The following is a 20,267-nucleotide window of genomic DNA, read 5'->3' on the forward strand; positions in this document are numbered from 1 at the left end:
TGCTCCATTTCTTTCTTCTCCACTGTCCGCCCCGCCCTCCAGGTTCCTTGGAACAAAACGTAGGCTCTGCACACCAGGAGCCCACCGCCATCTGCGCGCCAGTGAGCCAAGGCGTGCAAGAGGCAGATCGCTCCATCCCCGGGCAGATGGCGTGGCAGGGGCCTGTCCTGTGCGCGCCCCCCCCTGCAACATGCATCCATGTGCCTGGCAGCCTAATGGAAGGCCTGTCGCTTGGGGTCTTCACCACTTCTGACCTCTCCCCCCTCCCCAAGCCCTCCATTATCTGCCCTGTCCAGCAAATAACCTCCCAAGCTCATTATCCCAGATGCCAACAAAGCGCACACACCCCGGCTTTTGAACCGCTGTGACCCCTGCTGCCCCCTGCCCCTGACTTCCAACCTGGGAGGGGGGGAATTCTCTTTTTTAGAAGCAGGAAGGGGAGCAATCAATCACACGAACCATGACAACCCCAGCTGGAGGGGTGGGACCAGAGTCCCTTCGTCTGGCACTAAATAGAATCATCTCCTGCCCTCATTTTAAATTTTTGTTTTGCTCAGAGACGGCGGGAGGAGGGGGCGGGGGGGGAAAGAGTAAATTAGCACAAGCAGACACGAGGAGCGCAATTATTTCCGCCTGCATTTTTCCCACATTGTGACCTGGGACAATTCATCTATTGCTGGACAGATTGCATTTCAATATATGGGATCTCCCCATATACTTGAGAATATGGGAAGTTGGAGAATAGAATAGAATAGAATAGAATAGAATAGAATAGAATAGAATAGAATAGAATAGAATAGAATAGAATAGAATAGAATAGAATAGAATAGAACAGAACAGAACAGAACAGAACAGAACAGAACAGAACAGAACAGAACAGAATAGAATAGAATAGAATAGAATAGAATAGAATAGAATAGTTGGAAGGGACCTTGTAGGTCATCTAGTCCAACCTTTGTCTCCCCCTGCAAAGTAGGTTCAAGACCACGGGTTTTCCGATGCCCTCAAAAGATTTCGGCAAATTGGTTCTGCTTATCATCCTGAGCAGTGTTTCTCAACCTTAAATGCGTGGCCTTCAACTCCCAGAATGCCCCAGCCAGCACAGCTGTGATGTCATGGAGGCGGAAAAAAAAGATCCCTGCTGTTCAGTACAAGAAAGGAACAGCAGAAAAAAGCAGGTTCCCCTGCTTGAGTGAGGGGCTGGACTAGATGACCTCCAAGGTCCCTTCCAGGTCTGCTCTGTTCTGTATATGGGAAATACAGAGGAACACTGCCACCACAGGAATGCTAAACTCTTCAAAATTGCTCCTTTTCATTTTTGTTTTGTTTTATTTTGCAAAAAAAATAAAATAGCTGCCTCTCTGCACCCATCTGAACAGACACAGCCTTAGGAAACAACGAAAGAACAAAAGTATTCAAAACCCAGGCGGCATGACATCTCGAAATAAAATAAATACGCTAAATAAAATAAATAGAAATCACAGACTCTCAGTGGAGAAAACTCACAGGAAGTCAGCAAGCCTAAGCAACACAGACGGGCCAATCCATCCCGATTTGGTTCTGACCACCCATTCTCCATTCGGATAATCCACCCAATTTGACTCGCCCGTCCAATTCAAGTCTCCGACTCCAACCCGGTTGGACTTAACCTAAACAAATGAGCCCAAATCCGTCCGGTCAGTTTCGCAAATAAAATCAATCCTGCAATTTGATGGGTTCAATCAATGGGGCGCCCCGGATCGGTCCAAGTGAGCTGAGAGCAACAGAATGGGGAGTGCAACTGGCTCTCATTGATTCTACATCCTCTTCCTTTTTTTTTTCTTTTCTCCAGTCAATTCTCCTTCAATTCAATTTCTAAGTAAAAAAGAGATTTTTGCTAAAGTTCTCCCTGGCAGACCGCGGTGGTCCTGCGCTTGTGTGTCAAGGGGGCCAAGGAGCATGTGCGAATGTCCCATCCTTCTTCGTTCTCTCTCTGTTTTCCCCAGCGGTCTGCTCTCTCTACATTGCCCACGGTGCCGTGAAATCCCCAGAGAAGCCATTATGACAGAACCTCTCTGGAGCTTTTTTCAGGGGTAGAAATGCAGGTCTTTAAAACAGAGGGGGGGAAAAACTCATAAAGGAAAATCCACCCCAGGTGCCTTTTTCTACCACTATCCCCAATAAGGAAAGCATCGGTTTAGTGGGCATTTGAAGTTTACAATGGCACTGAAAAAATCCCAGCGTCCTGTCATTGGATGTCTCCCTGAAGGCATCTCACCTCCTCCTTGGACCAACCAGGAGCTCAGCTTTCTCCTGGGGGGGGGAGTCTCCCTTTCTCAAGGTTTTTGGGGTCCGGCAGTCTCCACCTGCCTGGCAGCCCCATCTCACCAAAGACCCTTCTCAAATCCTGGAAGGGAGCCAGGAGAGGGATTTCAGGGCCACACTATGGCGTAGACAGAGGAGGCGTGTGGCAAAGCCATCTGCTCTGGAGCCAGAAACCACCCACTCCCCTCCCCCAGCTGGCATCGCCGGAGAGCCTGTTGTGCGGCGAGGATGGTGCTTGGGGAAAAAAGATGCCGCCCTCAGAGGATGGTGCAAAACAACAGAGGTTGTGGCTCCAACAGATTCCCAAATTCTTCCATTGCAACTCCCCTGCTGTGCTTAGCCCCCCCCCAATTCCCCCTTAAGGAATTGCATCCCATTCAGGCTGTTTCATGCCACTGTTGGAGCAAGACTAGCATCTTAAGTCCCCTCCCTCTATCACGGTGAACTGTCCTCGCAAGTCTCCCTTCTGGAAACCAACAGGTGAGGACCCCTCCCCAAGTGGCATTCAAGGTTATTTCCCACCACCCCCAGGGTTACAGGAAAGGGCGTGCGGAAGAGCAGAGGGAGACCCTGGGCTAAACGGTGCTTGGTTACCGGAGGAAGCGCGCCAGCCCTTGCATCCAGAGGGGCAAAGTGGAAGAGCAGAGCCACGCGCACAGCTCAAAAAGAGCCAGCAGTGCAGAATCCCTGCCAACACCTCGGGTGCCCATTATGCTGCAGCACAAAAGAGGAGAGAGAGACTCTGAAAAGGCAAGTGGGCGTCATTAGCGAGAGATGCTCTTAAAAGGCGTGAAAATCTCGGTGCTCCAGCAGGGCAATTTCAGGAGCCCCAAACCTGCCTTTTCCGAGCCAGTCTGGGATTAGCTTCTCTCCGAGATGGCTGCGAGCCAGCCCCACGGCCCCCACCCCACCCCTGCTTTTGTGCATGGCCCACCCACCCAAATTGCAAACGCTGGCACCCTCTTCTTGCCCTGGGTTTGCCAAAAAATCCAAAGGATTCCCCTCTGCCCGCTTCTGCTCCGACTCTGGTTTCCACCCCCCACCTCCCCTTCTTTGCAGCCTCCACCCCACGGGGAAATCAAGGCCACCTTTCCCGGGGTTCAGCCCCCTTTCCTGCCAAGAGAGCGCAGAGGCTAATGAGAGCGAGCTTTGGACTCATTAAAACGCAACCTGCCTGTCTTTGGGTGGAAACTGCTGAGTGCCGTATTAGATGGGAATTTGTGTGTTTTCCAGAAAAACTCACCCAGTCCTTGCTTTGCAAGGAAAGGAGGGGGCAGGGCTGGGGGGGGGGCTGCAGGAACAGAGGGGAGGTGTTACCTCAGCCCCAGCTCCCCATTCCTGCCAGCCAGCTCCCACCTTCCGCTCCCTGCGAGGCTGCAGATCCCCTGACAACTGCCACCACTCATTAGTCTTGACGAGTTTTCTGCTGAATATTGTTCCACGGGCTTTCAAACTGTTCACTAATTGCAATTAATCACTTACTGAAACAGATGTCAGGAACAATGGAATTTGGGAACTGGGAGCCTTGATAAAGCTGTCAGGAGGAGACAAGGGGGCCTGGATGTGGGGCTCACCCCCCCCCACACACACACAGAAATAAGGCACCTGGAATACACCATCTCCCCCTCCCCACCTGGCCCGTACCTGGCAGGTGGCAAAGACTTGACAGACTTTGCGACCCCAAGCAGAGGGCCAGGCAGGGGGTTTGCTTGGCTAGGACGCCTGCTCTCTCTAGACCGGGGTTCTCAACCTTGCCAGCTTTCAGACGTGGGGGTGCCAACTCCCAGAATTCCCCCAGCCGGCATGCTTTGAGATGTGGGGGCTTCAAGTCCCAGAATCCCCCAGCCAGCCTGATTCTCCCAGATTCTGCATGCTGGCTAGGGAATTCTGGGAGTTGAAAGCTTGGGAAACCTTGCACTAAATTGGAACAATGTCCCTGGAGACCTTAGACCTGGATGTGGGAATGCAGCCCCCACTTTTAACGTGTGCCCTCAGGCAGGGCATCCCATTAGCCGACCATAGGATTTGCCCAAGCGTGAATTCAGCAGCGATGTCGGTGTTGCACGTGTGGACAAATTCAGTCTTTGTATAGAGGAATCCATAATCTCTCGAGGTGGCTGTCTCCCCTTCTATTAATCCAGACCTAATTTTCCTCGCTGGCAATTCTGCACAGGTGGATTTATACGTTGCATCAGCTCTTTAACCATCTTTCCCTTTTGATGCCCCCACAGAGAAATGGGTCTTAATCTGGGCTTGAGGAGGGGGAGCTGTTAATTCCAGGTTTGAGTTTGCCCAAACTGGAAGCCCCGGAGAAAAAGCATCCTCAAAAGCAGAGAAGGCCCCTGCACCTACCTGCCTGTCTCCTAGTGGGCAAGACGTCTTCATTTCACGTTTCTTCTTTTCATTCCAGAGCCTAAAATGACAGGTTTGCCATTCCATGCAAACAGCTGCAAAAATCACCTCTCGATTATCTGTCAGAGCCTCAGGAGGCAACAACACCTGGCTGATGCTGGAAGTAAGCCTGTTTGACGTGCGGGCAGGAGACCACCAGGGGATCCCACAAAATGCAGGCCAGACCAGGCAGCCAATAGGGGGGGAGGCACCCCACTTTGGCATTTTTGCCAGGAAAACTGCAGGGCTGTGTGTTGGTGGTTGCCGGGATTCAAAGCTTACTTCTTGTTAACCCAGAGATATTTCATCTCCATTTTGAGTTCCCCCACGCCAGGCCTGCCAGCACAAAAACAGCAACTCCCACTGATCACAAACACACAGCGCCTTTCCTGGAGGCTTCTCGACACACACAGAAGCTTTAAAGCTCAGCACGCTTCCATCAAAACCCACCAGAGCACGGGTAGACCCTTGAAGTCACTGCCACCCACACGGGGCCAAAAGAGAGGTGGAATTGCAGTTGTCAAGCTCTGTGCAGAGAAAATCAAGCCGAAGGAGTTCACCAACGCCCTCAAAATCTGCTATTAACCAGGGCCACCTCCAAAGACACCTCAGTGCATTAACCCAGAGTAGCCTTTCTTCCACACCGTGGAGGAACTGCAGCCTTGAAGCGGCCAAGGGGGCATCACCCAGGTGGGCAGGCTTTCTGGTTTATTTTTCCTGGCCTGGGGAAGGTTTTCGAAGGTTTTAAGTCTGTCAAAGACTGACACGTTGCGTTTATTTGTTTCTTCCAGGCCTGAAGAGTGAGATCACTCTGACATTTTCTGGACTTTAGATGCTGAGATGGGCATGGTGACGTTGATCCAAGGGTTTGCTGATCAGGTGACAACCCAGCGGGGGAGACAAGCTAAGAGAGGACAGGGAGTCTGGACCACAAATGGTTGGGAGCTGTTGACACTCACTCAAAACTCAACACCTCTCTACCTCCCACGTCTGCAACACCTTGATCCCCGTCTGATTATCTTGGCTTCAACCAACTTGAGTTGAGATGCAGGATTCTTGCACCCATCTTCCTCCACCCAAAACATACACCAGCATCACAAACTAACAATAACAACACCTATCCAAGTTTCCACGCCGCCCCCTGGTGCTCACAATGGGACATGGGCTTTGTGAATTGTCCATGCTTAAATCAAGGTGCTCCTGTCCTCACTCAACCACCCAGAAAGAAGCCATGAGGAAGGCTAGTTGGGGCTGACCGTGGTTTGTTCATCCAACCAACGTTAAGCCAAATGCAACTTAATGCAGCATTTCCCAACCACAGTCATTTTAAGATCGCTGAGCTTCAGCTCCCATTGCTGGCTGGGGTATTCTGGAAGACACCAACCCCCCCCCCATCTTAAAATGGCTAAGATTGGGAAATGCTGGCTTAATGCAAAGCGCAAACCAGGTCTTTGGGTCCATTCTGAAGAATATTTGCGATGTCAACAAGACATCCTTCCCACTTCCTTGCTACACAGTACACAGCACAGGAAGTCCTCGACTTATGACCACAATTGAGCCCAAAATTTCTGTTGCTAAGCGAGACAGTTGTTAAGTGAGTTTTGCCCCATTTTATGACCTTTCTTCCCCAGTTGCTAAGTGAAACACTGCGATTGTTAAGTTAGAAGCACATTTGTAAAGTGAACCTGTCTTCCCCGGTTGACTTTGCTTGCCAGTTGGTCGCCAAAGGGGATCGTGTGACCCCCAGGGACACCGCAACCGTCGTACATATAAGGGACATCTTAAGCCTCTGAATTTTGATCACGGGACCACAGGGATGCTGCAACGGTCGTAAGTCTAAAAAGCAGTCATAGGTCATTTTTTACCAGGGCCATTGTAATTTGGAATGGTCACTAAACGAGCTGTTGTAAGTCAAGGACCATTTTCTCTGATTAAAGGCAACCTTCTCTGGACAGCTGCAATTTCCAGAACAGCACACCTGCTTCCATAAATCTCAGGCACCTGGAGACGGGCATTTTGCTCACCTGTTCTGGAAAGCACGAGGCAAGCGTGTTCGGGAGATTCGAACTCACCTGCGCGCCTCTCCCCCCCCCCCCCGGGCCAAGCCCCAATTTCAACGTGAGCGCCAATGCCTTGTTCTGACATTTCTCCCGGAGCCGCTCAGCCAGATGGCGCTTCACCAGGGCCCCCAAAGTTTGCACGCTTTGCAACCGCCAGCCTGACTAACACCTGTTCGCGAACACGTGACAGACGCCCAGGGGAGAGGGGCCCTCGTCTCTCGAACGCCCAGCCAGCCTCAACGTTTGCACTGGGCTTGCCGGTGCCCAATCAGGGCCAGCGTGCAGGGGGGGCCAAGTGCCCATCCGGGTGAATCATTAGCCGGGCACATGTCAATCCTTTCCAGCTGGGATGCTTAGGAAGGGCAGCCCCACCTAAAAGGGATTATTAGACAGATATTTATTCAGAGAGCATTCTGATGCCAAAGATACCCCCCCCCGTTTATTTAGCTGCTTTGAGAATTACACTCCCCTCAACACACAAACACACAAAAGCAGCCTTTTACTGTAAAGCAACAGGAGAAACCTGTCTACGAGGAAGGAAAAACACGCGCCTGACCAGCTTCCCAGGAACAATCATCTTTTATTCATGCCTGTCATACAAACTGCATTACCTCGGAAACAAAGGCATTTAACCTGGGTTACCTGGGCTGGAAGCAGCGGCGTCCATCACAGGAAGGGAAGGGAAAGGCCAAGAGAAGGGCAGGACAGGAGTGCAGAGCCACAGCGGCCTTAGGCAACCCCAGCCAGCCCTGAGAAATGCCAGTTGCGGCACCAACCGACCGGGCCGGGGAAAGGGGAAGGTTTTGCAGGCTGAGTTTTGACATTCAGCTGTCTGGCTTCAGTTGCCTGCCTGCTTTCTATCCTTGATGAGGCCTGGTTGGCTGAGCCAATTTGCCTTTTGCACTAAGCCACAACCCACAGTTTGCAGACCACAATAGCTGGGTTCGTGCAGCATCTTAAGCCTCCATGGAGCCAACTCCAGGGCAGGAGGGTGCCGGGAGGGGAGGGGAGAAAGGGAAGGGAAGGGGAGGGGAGGGGAGGGGAGGGAAGGGAGGGAGGGAGGGAGGGAGGGAGGGAGGAAGGAAGGAAGGAAGGAAGGAAGGAAGGAAGGAAGGAAGGAAGGAAGGAAGGAAGGAGCGAGCAACTTCAGCCCAGGGAAAGAAGGTCAGGTGTTTTAGCACCTTCAACATCCAGACGTCCCTGGAAGCCACTAATGAAGTGGGCACCAACAGCCCCAGAAGAGAGTGAACTACACAGCCTGGTTTGGGGCTGGGGGCGGGGCATTACATACCTTGCAGAGGCAACCTGCGGTCCTACTTTGGCTGCCAATGTAAGGTGATAAACAGCCCTGGTTGTGCCCCGTCTACAAAGGCTGCACTGGAGCTAGGAGAACTTCTAAGCTACAGACGTGTTCCTCAAGAGCAGCAGATCTCCCAAGTCTTACTTTGGGTCCCCTCAACAAGCCACCTCCAACTTCTCAAGCCTCCAACAGGCCAACTTGATGGAAACTAATCAAGGAGAGAAGCAACCTAGAACTAAGGACAATTAGTTTTTCCCCTGACTGTGAGGACTATCAATCGGTGGAACTGCTCGCCTCCCGAAGTTGTGGGTGCTCCATCACTGGATGTTTTCAAATGGCATAGGGTCTTCTCCTGCCTGAGCAGGGGGTTGGACTAGAAGACCTCCAAGGTCCCTTCCAACTCTGTTATTCTGTGATTTCTCCCAGGCCTTGGGTGAGGGTGGTTGGGGGCCCTGGCTGGGCTGTGCCTGCCTGCGGTTGCCAGATCCACCATCTGTTGTTCTCCTTTTATTCTTTTATAATTATTGCATTTTCCTTTTATGTCACTGGTTTTATTGCACACCACCCAGGACATTCAAGTACATTCAGCTAAATCAAAACAAGCTCCTAAGGAAAGGTGTTCTTCCCCCCCCCCCGCCATTCTAAATGCATCTTCCCTGGGGAGGGGGGGTACTGCTGAGGTTTGGGGAGGGGGAGGGCGGTTGTGCAAGTTCACTGAACTGAAGTATCCAATTCTTTCAGGGGGTCGTGTGGTTTCACTCGTGTGGAGTTTATACCAAAGAAGACTAACTCATCAATGGTTCCATCCACGGGGGTGGGGGGTGGGACATGGGGAGGGGGGAGGGGGATGTTCCTTGTGGCCAAAGTCAGCAACTGTTCTGGTCTCCGAGGGACTTGATAAAGTCCTCACTGCTTCCCGACAAGACAGCCGGTGGTGCATTACAAAAGGGCTTCATATTTAATAATGCAATTTATATTCCCTTCTTCACATAAACTATTGTAAAGGCAGACTAATGTAAAAATACATCTGACTTGTCAATAGTTTATCTTCCAGATCTGCATCTAAATGCCCGGGCAGTCTTGACTTATAGCAGCTCCAATGTCTAATGAATAAAAAGGTGCACATTATAGGCCTGGCTTTAATGCCCATCATAAAATTAGATGATAGTTGCAAAAACCACATTCTCCAGCCCACCGTACCACAGCCAGCCATAAATACATGGTATTTAATGTATTCCAGTGCAGAGTGAAGCTAGGGAAGAGGGTGGTACTGCACAGCCCTTCAATGGATCTGCCACCAGCTCAATGAAGTGATAACCGATCCATCACGAGGATTTATATTCACTGTCTGATCACAGAGTCCCAGCCTCCACGCTCTAAGCAGCCTCCGTGCTTGCAGCTTCTCCGCAGGCCAGTAAACCTGTCAAATTTGAAGTAAGCACCTTCAGGGACACAACTAACCCAGAACATTCCCTTCCCTTCCAGCTGGGTTTGCACACATTGATGATGATGCCCATCTTGGCTTAACTCTGGCTTCATCAATAAAACCACGATGGTGTCGTGCAACATGGTGAGGGACCCAGGCCCTACTTGGCCACAGACCTTTCCCCCCCTCCTTTCCTGGTCTTTCTGGACTTTGAGGAAGCAGAAGAGGAAGATTGTTGATGCCTTTGAACTTTGGTGTTGGAGAAGACTGGTGCGAAGACCATGGACAGCCAGGAAACCAAACCAATGGATCATTGAAGAGTTCCACCCAGAGTTGCCACACCAGGCACTAAGGACTAATTATTCTACTTCGGACCAATTAGATGAAAACCCAGCTTTCTGGAGATGGCCCTCATTTTGGGAAAGGTGGAAGGAAAGAGAAGAAGATGGATGAGGGACTGTCACAGAGAAGATGGGGTCCACCTATCCTCCAAAAGCACCAGAAAGCAGGACAAGAAGCAACGGATGGAAATTCATCACGGAGAGAACCAAGCTAGAGCTAAGGAGAAATTTCCTGACAGGGAGAACAATTGTGGAAAGGCATTCAGAAGGTGTGGGCGCTCCTGGAGGTTCTTCAAGAACAGACTGGGCAGCCATTTGTCTGAAATGGTTATAGGATAGGACCAGATCTCCTGCTTGAGCAGGGGGGTTGGACTAGAACAGGGGTCCTCAACCTTGGCAACTTTAAGACTTGTGGACTTCAACTCCCAGAATTCCTCAGCCAGCAAAGCTGGCTGAGGAACTCTGGGAGTTGAAGTCCATAAGTCTTAAAGTTGCCAAGGTTGGAGACCCCTGGACTAGAAGACCTCCAAGGTCCCTTCCAACTCTGTTATTCTGGAGTCTGCATGGATTCAGTGGAAGTGGTGATGGAGACACCACTATCTGGAGACTTGAAAGGCCCGGTTATTTATCTGGGTGGCTGCTAGGAGTCAAAACCGACTTGATATGTAGATAAGCAGCCGATGCTCAAATCCTGGTCTCCAATCCGACCTGGGAAGGTCCCCTTTCACATGCAGAATCCAGCGCCTTCTGCTGAGCATTGGATTATGGAACCCAATCCGAGGTCTCACGCTAGGCAGAGAACTTCAGCGTGCAGGAGACGGGATCTCGGTGCTCGCCAAAGGAGAGAAGCCGGGTCTGCCAAGCCCACTCGGGTTCCCACACAGAGAAGGCCTCCGCTCGCCCTGCACAGGGCCCAACCCTCTCCAGCCTGGGTCAGCGCACGACGGTTGGCGTTCCCCAGGGCCAGAAGACGCAAAACCACAGGCTGACCGCAGAGCCCGCGCAAAACGGCTCAACTTTCCCTTAGCCGTTACTGCACGGCTGCACGGCATTACTCAAGCACCCTTCCGAGGCTGGGCCCAGGAGGCAGGGGAGGAACCACGAATTGAAAAAAGCTCCTGGGGACGACCCAAAATAGAGGGCTCAAACAGAAACCGCCTCAGACAGATGCACGGGCTCGATTCAGGCAGGAAGTGTGTCGGGGGTGGGGGGGTGTTTGTGTGAGTTGGGGGGGGGGCTGAGATGAAAAGGTTTGGAGAAGAAAACAAACTTCGCTGAAGTCTGCCCTGTCAAAAAGCCCAGCCAGCTAAACTCAATTTTCTTCTCGGATCAAAGAACAGGAAGGAAAAAAAAGAGACAAACTTAGTTGAGGTTGAAATTTCCCTGCTTCGTTCTTTCTCTTCCTTCCTTCCTTCCCTCCCTCCATCTCCTTCCTCCCTTCTTCCCTCCCTCCTCCTTCCTTCCTTCCTTCCTTCCTCCCTGCCTGCCTGCCCTCCCTCCCCTCCTGGCTTCTGGCACCTGCCCTTTAAGAACTATTATGGGGAAAACAACAACATCCATTCATCCCTCCATCCCTCCATCCTTGGCCTCAGATTGAAAATCTGAAACTTTACTAAATTAGGTAATAATTTGACCTAATCCTTATCAGCCTGACCATAATTAACGTCTGGGAGGAATTAATAGCAAAAGCTATAAACACGCAGGCAGCAAAATATTAGGAAACCTATTTTAATTTAATCCAGGTTTAGGCTGCTTTCTTTCTTTCCAGTGCAGCCTACAAAGATTAAAAGCATTTAAAAAATCAAAAATGTACTCCTGGGTTCTCCCCTCTCCATTGAGGGGGGGCAGCGGGACCCCTTTCAGTACCTCCTGCCCACCAGTTCAGGTCTGTCCCTATAAATAATGGAGAATGTTTTTATTTACCGACAGGTTGTAAAAGTATCAGGGAGAGAATAATGTGAAATCAGGAGACACTGAATAATTCATCAGCCTTCAAACTCCCCTCGCTTCACCTCTGTGTTGCCTTTTCCACAGAAAACCATCTCCTGCCCATCTTCTAATACAAATCAAGAGTAACCATTTGGCACTAATCCTCTTTGAACGGGGACATTTAGGAGTTAGCGAAAGAAGGGGCAGCGTTAAATAAATCCCATCCAGATTCGAGGGCAGGGCTGCATCTCTCTGCAGCTCGAACCCTCCCAGCAGGTCCCCGGTTTCTTCTAGGCTGCCTCTCTGACGAACCTGCCTTTTCCTCCTCGTCCCCCTTCGACAGCCTGCTGCAAATTCGGGATTCTGCCTCTTGCAACACTCTGGAATTCTGCGGCGCAGAATGCAAAAAAAAAAAAAAAGCCTTTAAGCAAGAAAGCCCACTAAATGGCCCAAAACCCCAGCAGAAAATGTGCATTTTGATAGACGTTAACAGGTTAAGAAGCCCGAGATGGTGGCACCTCAAGAGCTTCTCGGTGGTAGGCAAAGGGGCAGCGCCTTCTGTTGGAAATGAATTTTAGATTTCCCCGAAATGAATTTTAGATGTTTCCCATCTGTCCTCCCTCCTGTTTTATTGGGCCAAACCTGCTTTTTTTAGGCACTCCGGGAAAAAGCCAGCAAAAACACTGCGCATCTGCAGCCAGGAGCCGGGCCGTCACGTGCGGCTGCTGATGCTCAAGGCTGCAATTTGCTCCTCGGTGCTCTAAAAGCTGTCCAGATGTGTCAGCCATTCCTCCCCCCTCCCTCTGCATCAGCGTTTAAGACGCAAGAGGACCCCGGCTTCATTTGTTCAGACTTCTCCAGGGGATGACAAATGGAAATGGAGGGGGGGGGAGAAGAGGACACTTCAAGCTGTGGAAGAGACAGCTGACATGCGCCTGCCTGGTGTGCCCAAGCGCGCGCGCACACACACACACACACACACACACACACACACACCCCACTTGTAAGACACAGGCATGTACTGGCGCTGCATCTTTGCAAAATGCTGCAAATCCTGGCAGTCCTCAACGTACAACCGCAACTGACCCCGACGTTTCTGTTGCTAAGTGAAACGCTGGCTCAGTGAGTTTTGCCCCGTTTTAACCACCTTTCTTACCCCAGCTCTGAAATGAATCATCCTGATTATTAAATTAGTCAGATTGTCATGAAGTCGTGAAGCATACGTAGCTGGCTGGGGAATTCTGGGAGTTGAAGTCCACGAGTCATAAAAGAGCCGAGGTTGCCGACCCTTGTCCCAGAAAGCCAAAGGAAGTCCAGCCGCCTTTGGGAGAGGGGGGAAAAGCCCCTTTAGGGCAACCGTGACCCGGGGGATTGAGAATCGCCCCAGACACCACAAATGGCCAGGATTTTCAAAGGATGCTACTTGGGTAGAACTCAACGGAAGGAGACCCACCTTGTGTGCCCCAGTCCTGGCTCTCCTGCCCCGTCTGAGTCTCTGAAAATGGACCACACAAGAAACAATGGGAAGACAACTGCCTGGTGGGCGCTGCGGCCATTAGCCGGAACATTGGAGGATTCAAAGAAGTGAGCCAAGCCACATTCTCCAAAGGGTGGATGGAGTCCGTTAATCCAACCTTCACACCTCTGAGCATCTTCTACCTCCCACGAATGTTTGCGAGATGCCCCAATTCCTGCCACTCAAGGATCCTCTTCTTGAAGTCCCGCTGAGATCCCCTCAAGCAGTCCACCCCAAAGGATTCGGAGATATCCTCCCCACCGCCCACTTTTCAATCTCAGGGCCCTCCAAATAGGGGCAGGACTTCAGCTTCCAGGATTCTCCTCTGGGGAAACAGCCAGCCGTCCCAACTGCTCAGCTAGCCCAGTGGAAAAGAAGCACCAGGCCGAGTTGGCTGGGTCTGAACATCAACTGGGCAAGGGCCTCCAGACAGGAGGCCTTCCACCCAAGCCCCCAAACGGCAGCGGCCTGGCCAAAGAACAGAAGCCTCTGCAACCGATCCCCGGGAATCCTGTCCCCTCCCCGGAGCCGGTGTGGATGTGTAGGAAAAGCTGCAACCATCTTCCACGTCACACGATAAAAGCTAGTCCCCAGCTGGCACAATTATTTGATAATTCTCCCTTAACACCCATCAAATTAAGGCCATGTCCGAGGTCTGCCTGAAGTGGCTCTGCTAGATATGAAACTTTAATGAGATTTAATGGGTCTGCCCTACATTCTGTGAGCGCTCGGGCCAACGTTTATGAACGTTTAATTTCCCAGGACTTGACCTCTTTTTCTCTTTTTTCCCGCTTGGTCTCTGATCCTTCCTCTCCCCCCTTCCTTCCCTCCTTGGTCTTTCTTGCTCGCTCTCTCCCCACCCCCACCCCCTTTCCCCTTTACACACATGCACACAGATGGTTTATGTTAACACTCAAAGCATTGCCACCATTCGCCCGCCCAGCCCCGCAGCTTGTCAAAGACGATTGAAGAGATCCTTTGCAGGCCCTCAACGATAACCATCTTCCTGTACTCAGAGAGAGGAAGGGAGGGGGAGAGAGAGAGAGAGACTGGACACCGTGGATCATATCAGCAGGGAGGGAAACAGGGATGGAGTGAGGATGAAAGGGGGGAGGGTTGCTGCAAACCGAAGCAGCCCCAGTATAGGGGGGAAGTTCATTTCTTCCACCAAAGCAGGAACAAGTCCCTCGCCATTCCTAGCCCCGAGACTTGGTTCTCCTCTGACTTCATAGGAAAGGAGATTCCCAACCCTCAGGAAAGGCTCCAGAATGCTGGATTCCCATCCCCAACTCCTTCCTGTGTCTGAGCACGCTCGCCTGGAGCTGGGTCCATCCTACCAGATGCCTGGATGGAGAAGCCTAGCCTAGGTGCAGATGTTCTCAGCTCCAGCAAAAGCCCAAGGTTCCTCATTATCCAAGGAGCTTGATGGAAGGGCAGAGGGCCGCACAAATGGTCTGGCCCCATGGGGGGAAAAAAAGAGCCCTCTGTGCAAATCTGCAGTGACAATGAAAGCCCTCCCGGATCCCAAGCTGGGGCAACCAACTCACAGACAGCGTCATACCTTTCCCCCCCCATAATGCCCTTGGGAGTGACCCCAACCCTTTCAGGTAGATCTTTGTTGTGGGAAGACCTGAAGGTCTATGAGCACCAAAGCATAGAATCACAGCATTGGAAGGGACCTTGGAGGTCTTCTAGTCCAACCCCCTGCTCAGGCAGGAAACCCTAGACCAGTGATGGCGAACCTTTTAGAGACTGAGTGCCCAAACTGCAACCCAAAATCCACTTATGTACTGCCGGGTGCCGGGTGGGCGTGGCCCATTGGGTGGACGTGGCTGCAGTGGTAACGGCAGACTGGGTAGGACTAAAAAGTTCAATCAATCAATTCCAACTTTGCGAGATCTTTTTTTTCCTGTGAGAAGTTGAAACTCATTGATTGATTGAGCCTTCTTTTTTTTGCACACGGCAACGGAGGCCTAAAAGAAAAGGTTTTATAAAACCCAACTGAAGGCCTAGGACTGGGGCAACAGCACATGTGCCCGCAGAGAGGGCTCTGCGTGCCACCTGTAGCACATGTGCCATAGGTTTGCCACCACGGCCCTAAACCATTTCAGACCAATGGCTGTCCAGTCTCTTCTTGAAAACTTCCAGTGTTGGAGCCTTGACAGCTTCTGGAGGCAAGTTGTTCCACTGGTTGATTGTTCTCACTGTCAGGAAATTCCTCCTTAGTTCTAGGTTGCTTCTCTTTTCAATTTACTTTCCATCCCTTCCTTTGAAAGCAGAGCTTCTCCTGCTTTGCGGAGTGCTCGGTTCGGGCACCAGATGCCCCTTATGAGTCGAGTGTGGCGTTTGGGAGGACACAAAAGGGCAAGACGTCATCTCTGATCTTTGCAATCACAGTGGGCCATCCAGCATCCCTTCATTGCCTGTCACACTGCATTACGCCACCATGTTCCTTTCCCTGGTTCAGCGTGCTTTGAGAATTCAACCAGCTGTGCCAAACTCAGGGATTTCCTGCTTGTCATGCTGTACAAACTAGCCATCGGGAACAAGGCATAACTTCAGGTGACGAGTCAGCCCAGCCATTCTCTATTTTCTCCTCAAGTGGAGACGTGGAAGAGAGAGATTTCTAGCCCCATCCCTCCATGTGGGGAGACCCTGCAGCCTCTGTGTGCACCCCTCCGTAGAAATGGTGGGAGCCAACATCACACAACAGCTGACGCTGAACAAACGCAGCCAACGTATGTTGCTGTGTCCGATTAGGCCCTTACACCAGTGTTTCCAACCCTTGGCCATTTCTAGACGTGTGGACTTCAAATCCCAGAGTTCCTCAACCAACATGGCCAATGATGAGAATAATGGGAATATGAAGTCCCCACATCTGGAAGTGGCCAAGATTGGGAAACGCCACCTTGCATGAACTCCAGAAGATGCACCGAATTTAGGAGCCTGAGGCCAGAAGGGAAAGCCATCAGACCCTGTCCAGGGTGAATCGAAATTTCCTACCTGGGCAGAAACGTGGACAGCTCTGACATTGTAGCTATTGAGCCACAAACCCAGTGGCAGCCGCTGAGTGGCAGCCCTGAGTGGCAGCCGCTCTTCAACGTAGAGAGGGCTGAAATGGGGGTGGGTGGGGGTGGAGACAGCCCTTTCTAGAGAGGCCTGGAAAGTAAAGGCTGGCTTTGCATTAATTATCCTTAGACCCATGCAAGCCAGTATTGCTGGCACGGTCTGGCAGCTGTTCTCCAGCTGTTTTCTCAGCCTGGTTGAGGAACCCAGAGGCTTCTTCCCCAACATTTTCTTTACACAAAGCTGGGGATAAACAGCCTTTCTCTTCTGCAAATTCAAATTATTCTACCCAGCCCTCCTCCTCCTCCTCCTTTTTTGGCAAGAAATGAGAAACCAAGGGGGCCGGGGGAGAGAGCCAAGGAGGAGGCTTATCAGTTTCCTCCGGAGAGCGAAGGAGGAGGAGGCAGATCCAAGCCAGGGGAGGAATAAAGAGAGAGAGAGAGAGAAAAGAGAGGGAAAGAAAGGCAGCCGCGTCAGTGGGCTCACTTATCATTCCGGCCCCGTCCCGCATCTTGAAAGTGCAGACACAAGAATGTAATGTCATAACATTCGCAGTTCAGCGACCTCTGCTTCGCCAGGCGTCCTCGCCAACCGTCAGAGGAGCTGGAGGTAAACATCTCAGCTCAGGGGCTGAGCAGGCGCAGATAAGCCGAGGGGAAGGGAAGGAACAGCTTTGGCACCTCGCACGCAGGGCCTGTGCGGGTCTCTGTGTGTGTCTGTGTGTGTGTATGTGTGTGTGTGTGTGTGTGTGTTGTGTGCTTCTTGTTCTCCCCTGGCTGTGAATCCCAGGCTTGGAGGCCTGGAGAAAGGCCAGGATAAAAAACGGCCTGATCAACAGCCAGACACCTTTATTGTTCTGAAATGTCTGGCTGCCAAGTTATGAATCTGCCGCCTGACCCTGGAAGCCGGTCGGCTGGTTCCGCCACAGGAACAAAAAAACGGCCCCTCGAAGGAAAAAGGGCCAGGCGGGCTGTGCTGCGGGAGGGGGCCTCCCCAGCCAGGACCGAAGGCCCCCACCAGAAGTCTGCCGCTATTGACGGGGTCCTGGCCCCACCGGCTTGTGGGACGTGAGGCATCTGAAACTGCCCATCCACCACTTTCGGAGGGTACCCTTCCTTTTGCACAAATGGAGGGTTCAGCAATTCTCAGCTGGGATGCTCTCACGCCCTGGGCGAGAGGGAGCAGGACCAGAACATGCAATCCGGATCGAGCCCGGTTTGGGGACTCAGATTTCATTCTTAAAAATGCTGAGTTTGGCTTCAGGAGTCTTCTGGCAGGTCTCGGCTTCCGGTCTGCAAAGATGCCAAGCTCCTCAACGATAGCAAACATTCTGCAACAGAATAACAGAGTTGGAAGGGACCTCGGAGGTCTTCTAGTCCAACCCCTTTGCTCAAGCAGCAAACCCTATATCACTTCAGACAAACGGTTGTCCAAACTCTTCTTTAAAACCTCTGGAGTTTTGGAGCACCCACAACGTCTGGACGGAAGCCTTCTTCTCTTTTTTTTTTTTAAAAAAAAAACCCAATATTAAAAACAGCAGGGACACAGACCACCACGTCCAGCCTTTTCCAACTCTTGCCCGCAGCAGCCCAATATGGAGAAGGTAGGAAAAGGGAAACCATTTGCCAAGCCCTGCAGCTGAAAAGGCCCCTCTTTCTGCATCCATGCAACGCTGGGAGTTGAAGTCCAAGAATGCTGGCTAGGGAATTCTAGCAGTTGAAGTCCAAACTCCAGCCATTCCACCACCATAATTTGAAACTCCACCAAAGATAGGAATTCTGGGTGCTGAGGTCCAAGATATCCAGAGGGCATCAAGTCTGGAAGGCAGAGCTTTGACTTTAACACAGGCCTCCCAATATCCAAACCTTGATTCCCCTCTGATCCCTGGCTAATATTCATGAAGACTAGCGCCCACCTCTTTTTTTTTCCATTGGCTGAGAAAAATAGCTTTGATTATGGGAGGAATACAGGTGGTCCTTGACATACGACTACAACTGGGAACAGAGCTGTCTGAGCAAAGGTGGTCAGGTGAGTTATGACCAATTTCATGACCTTTTTTGCCCCGATGGTTAAGTTATTAAATGAGTCCAGCTTCCCCGATTGACTTTGCTTGTTGGAAGCTGGCTGGGAAAGATCCAAACGGGGATCACATGATCCCAGAACAAGCAATCAGCCCAGATATTTGCCAGTTGCCAATTATCCAAATTTTGATCAGGTTACCATCATGTGCTTGCAACTGTCATAAGGGCGAGGACCTGTCGTAAGTCACTTTGTTCAGTGCCGTTGTAACTTTGAACAGTGACTAAAAAAACAGTTGTAAGTCGAGGATGCATGTAATTTTTCTGCCTTGAGACCAATTCCAGGGAAGGAGACGGTTACACCCCTCAAAGTGGAGTCCTTATCAACTTGATTCCCAAATTGTCAGCATGTTGCCTGCTCAAGTCATGTGGTGCAGAAATGGTCCAGCAGGGGGTGCTCTAAGGCTATTCTCAAATTATTGGGTGCAAAAGGCTTTTGAAATTGGGGGTAGGGGGGGAATGGGGCAACAGCAAGCCTGGCATTTGAACCCCATTTTGTTCTCTGGCAGGTATGTTTATTAGAACAAACCAGAGGAAGAACAAGAATCATCATAATTCTTTCTTACGTCCTGAGTCTACATATCATGCTTGATATTGGATTAATCCATTGCAGGAAACAATGAACTGTATCAATAAATCTAACATTGATGATGTTACCTAGTTTGGGTAAGGAAATGTCTGCAAGAAAACATCCAAGCTCAGAGAGCACCAAGGACCCCACAGTTCTCCTCCTCCTCCTCCTCCTCCCACCCCACTCCCTTCTAGCACTGATGATGTTCCCTAGTTGTGTTATGAAATGTCTGCAAGAAAACAATCCAGCTCAGACAGCATCACAACAAAGTGTCAACTGACTCACAACGAAGTGTCAACTGAGGGAAGCAGGGCTGCTCTCCTTTGCAAGTTTCCTGGAAACTCCCGAGGCAGTTTGTGGTCAGGAGTGGGGAGCAAAGGTCACCCTATTCCCAGTTAGCAGCCCCTCCACTGCTCAGGGGCACCACGTGCTAGAGAGAGACGGGGCGTCTCTTCCCCTTTTCAACACTGGTGCCCGCTTGGCCAGCCAGGTTGCTTCCCCCCCCCAGCTTGCCTGCTGCCTGCCATGCAGTGGGGGGAGACAAGAAGGGGCGGGGGGAGACACGACCACCGGATCACAAGGCAGGCACGGGGCCCTGTCCAGCAGTGCCAGCTCAGCCGGGCTGGAGGGCAGCCCAGAGCTCAAACAGAGGTCAAAAACGGAGATTATCATTTGACAGGAAAGTGGCAGGGGGAAGGGGCTCAGAAGGGGAAGCCCCCCCCCAGGATAGCAGAAAGTGAGGAAGGAAAAAAGCAAGGAGGGGGAGGAACAGCCCCCCCAGGGCCACTTTGTCGGATAGGCCCAGACGTGGCTTCCCTGGAATCCAATGCCCGTAAGATGCCACTTTCGAGGCTGCCACAAAATATCACCTGGCCCCAAAGCAAAACAACGCCTCCAAAATAATTTCCTAAACTCTCCTACTTTCCGGGCAGGTTTTCCAACAAAAAGGCAACACTGTTGAAACTGCAGAGCTACACAGATCTAAGGGACGTTTAAAAAAAACCCAACCAACCAACAGAAGGTTGCAATATTTTTGAAAGGCGGCAGAAGGGAAGGAAGATCAAAACAAACAATCCTGCAAGGCTACATCACCGACACACACTGCAGAAGTAAACACAGACGGATGCTGCTGCTGAGCTGGATAGGGAAACGTCCGCAGGCAAAATGACTACGCAGCTCAGCAACAACCCCCAAGGATTCCACTGTCCCACAGGTGCTTCTCAAGAGGTGTTGCTTTCCTCAAAAAAAATGTTTCGCTTCTCATCCAAGAAGCTTCCTCAGTTCT

General features: G+C 51.3%; 1 protein-coding gene and 1 long non-coding RNA gene across 8 annotated transcripts in view; both read right to left on the reverse strand.

The window, feature by feature from the left end:
- GSE1 (Gse1 coiled-coil protein) overlaps positions 1-20,267 on the reverse strand; it is a 167,315-nt gene that overhangs the window by 127,747 nt on the left and 19,301 nt on the right. The window lies entirely within an intron of this gene.
- LOC310645239 lies at positions 11,537-16,886 on the reverse strand. 5 transcript variants are annotated; one of them, XR_014493447.1, is made up of 2 exons: positions 16,820-16,886; positions 11,537-12,139 (listed from the first exon to the last, which is right to left on the reverse strand). It is a non-coding gene; the product is annotated as an uncharacterized lncRNA (long non-coding RNA). The 5 variants fall into 5 exon arrangements; XR_014493448.1 differs by lacking the exon at positions 16,820-16,886 and adding an exon at positions 13,205-14,535; XR_014493449.1 differs by lacking the exon at positions 16,820-16,886 and adding an exon at positions 12,753-12,806.

This window comes from Vipera ursinii (genome assembly GCF_947247035.1).
Source record: "Vipera ursinii genome assembly, chromosome: 10".
NCBI classification, from domain to species: domain Eukaryota; kingdom Metazoa; phylum Chordata; class Lepidosauria; order Squamata; family Viperidae; genus Vipera; species Vipera ursinii.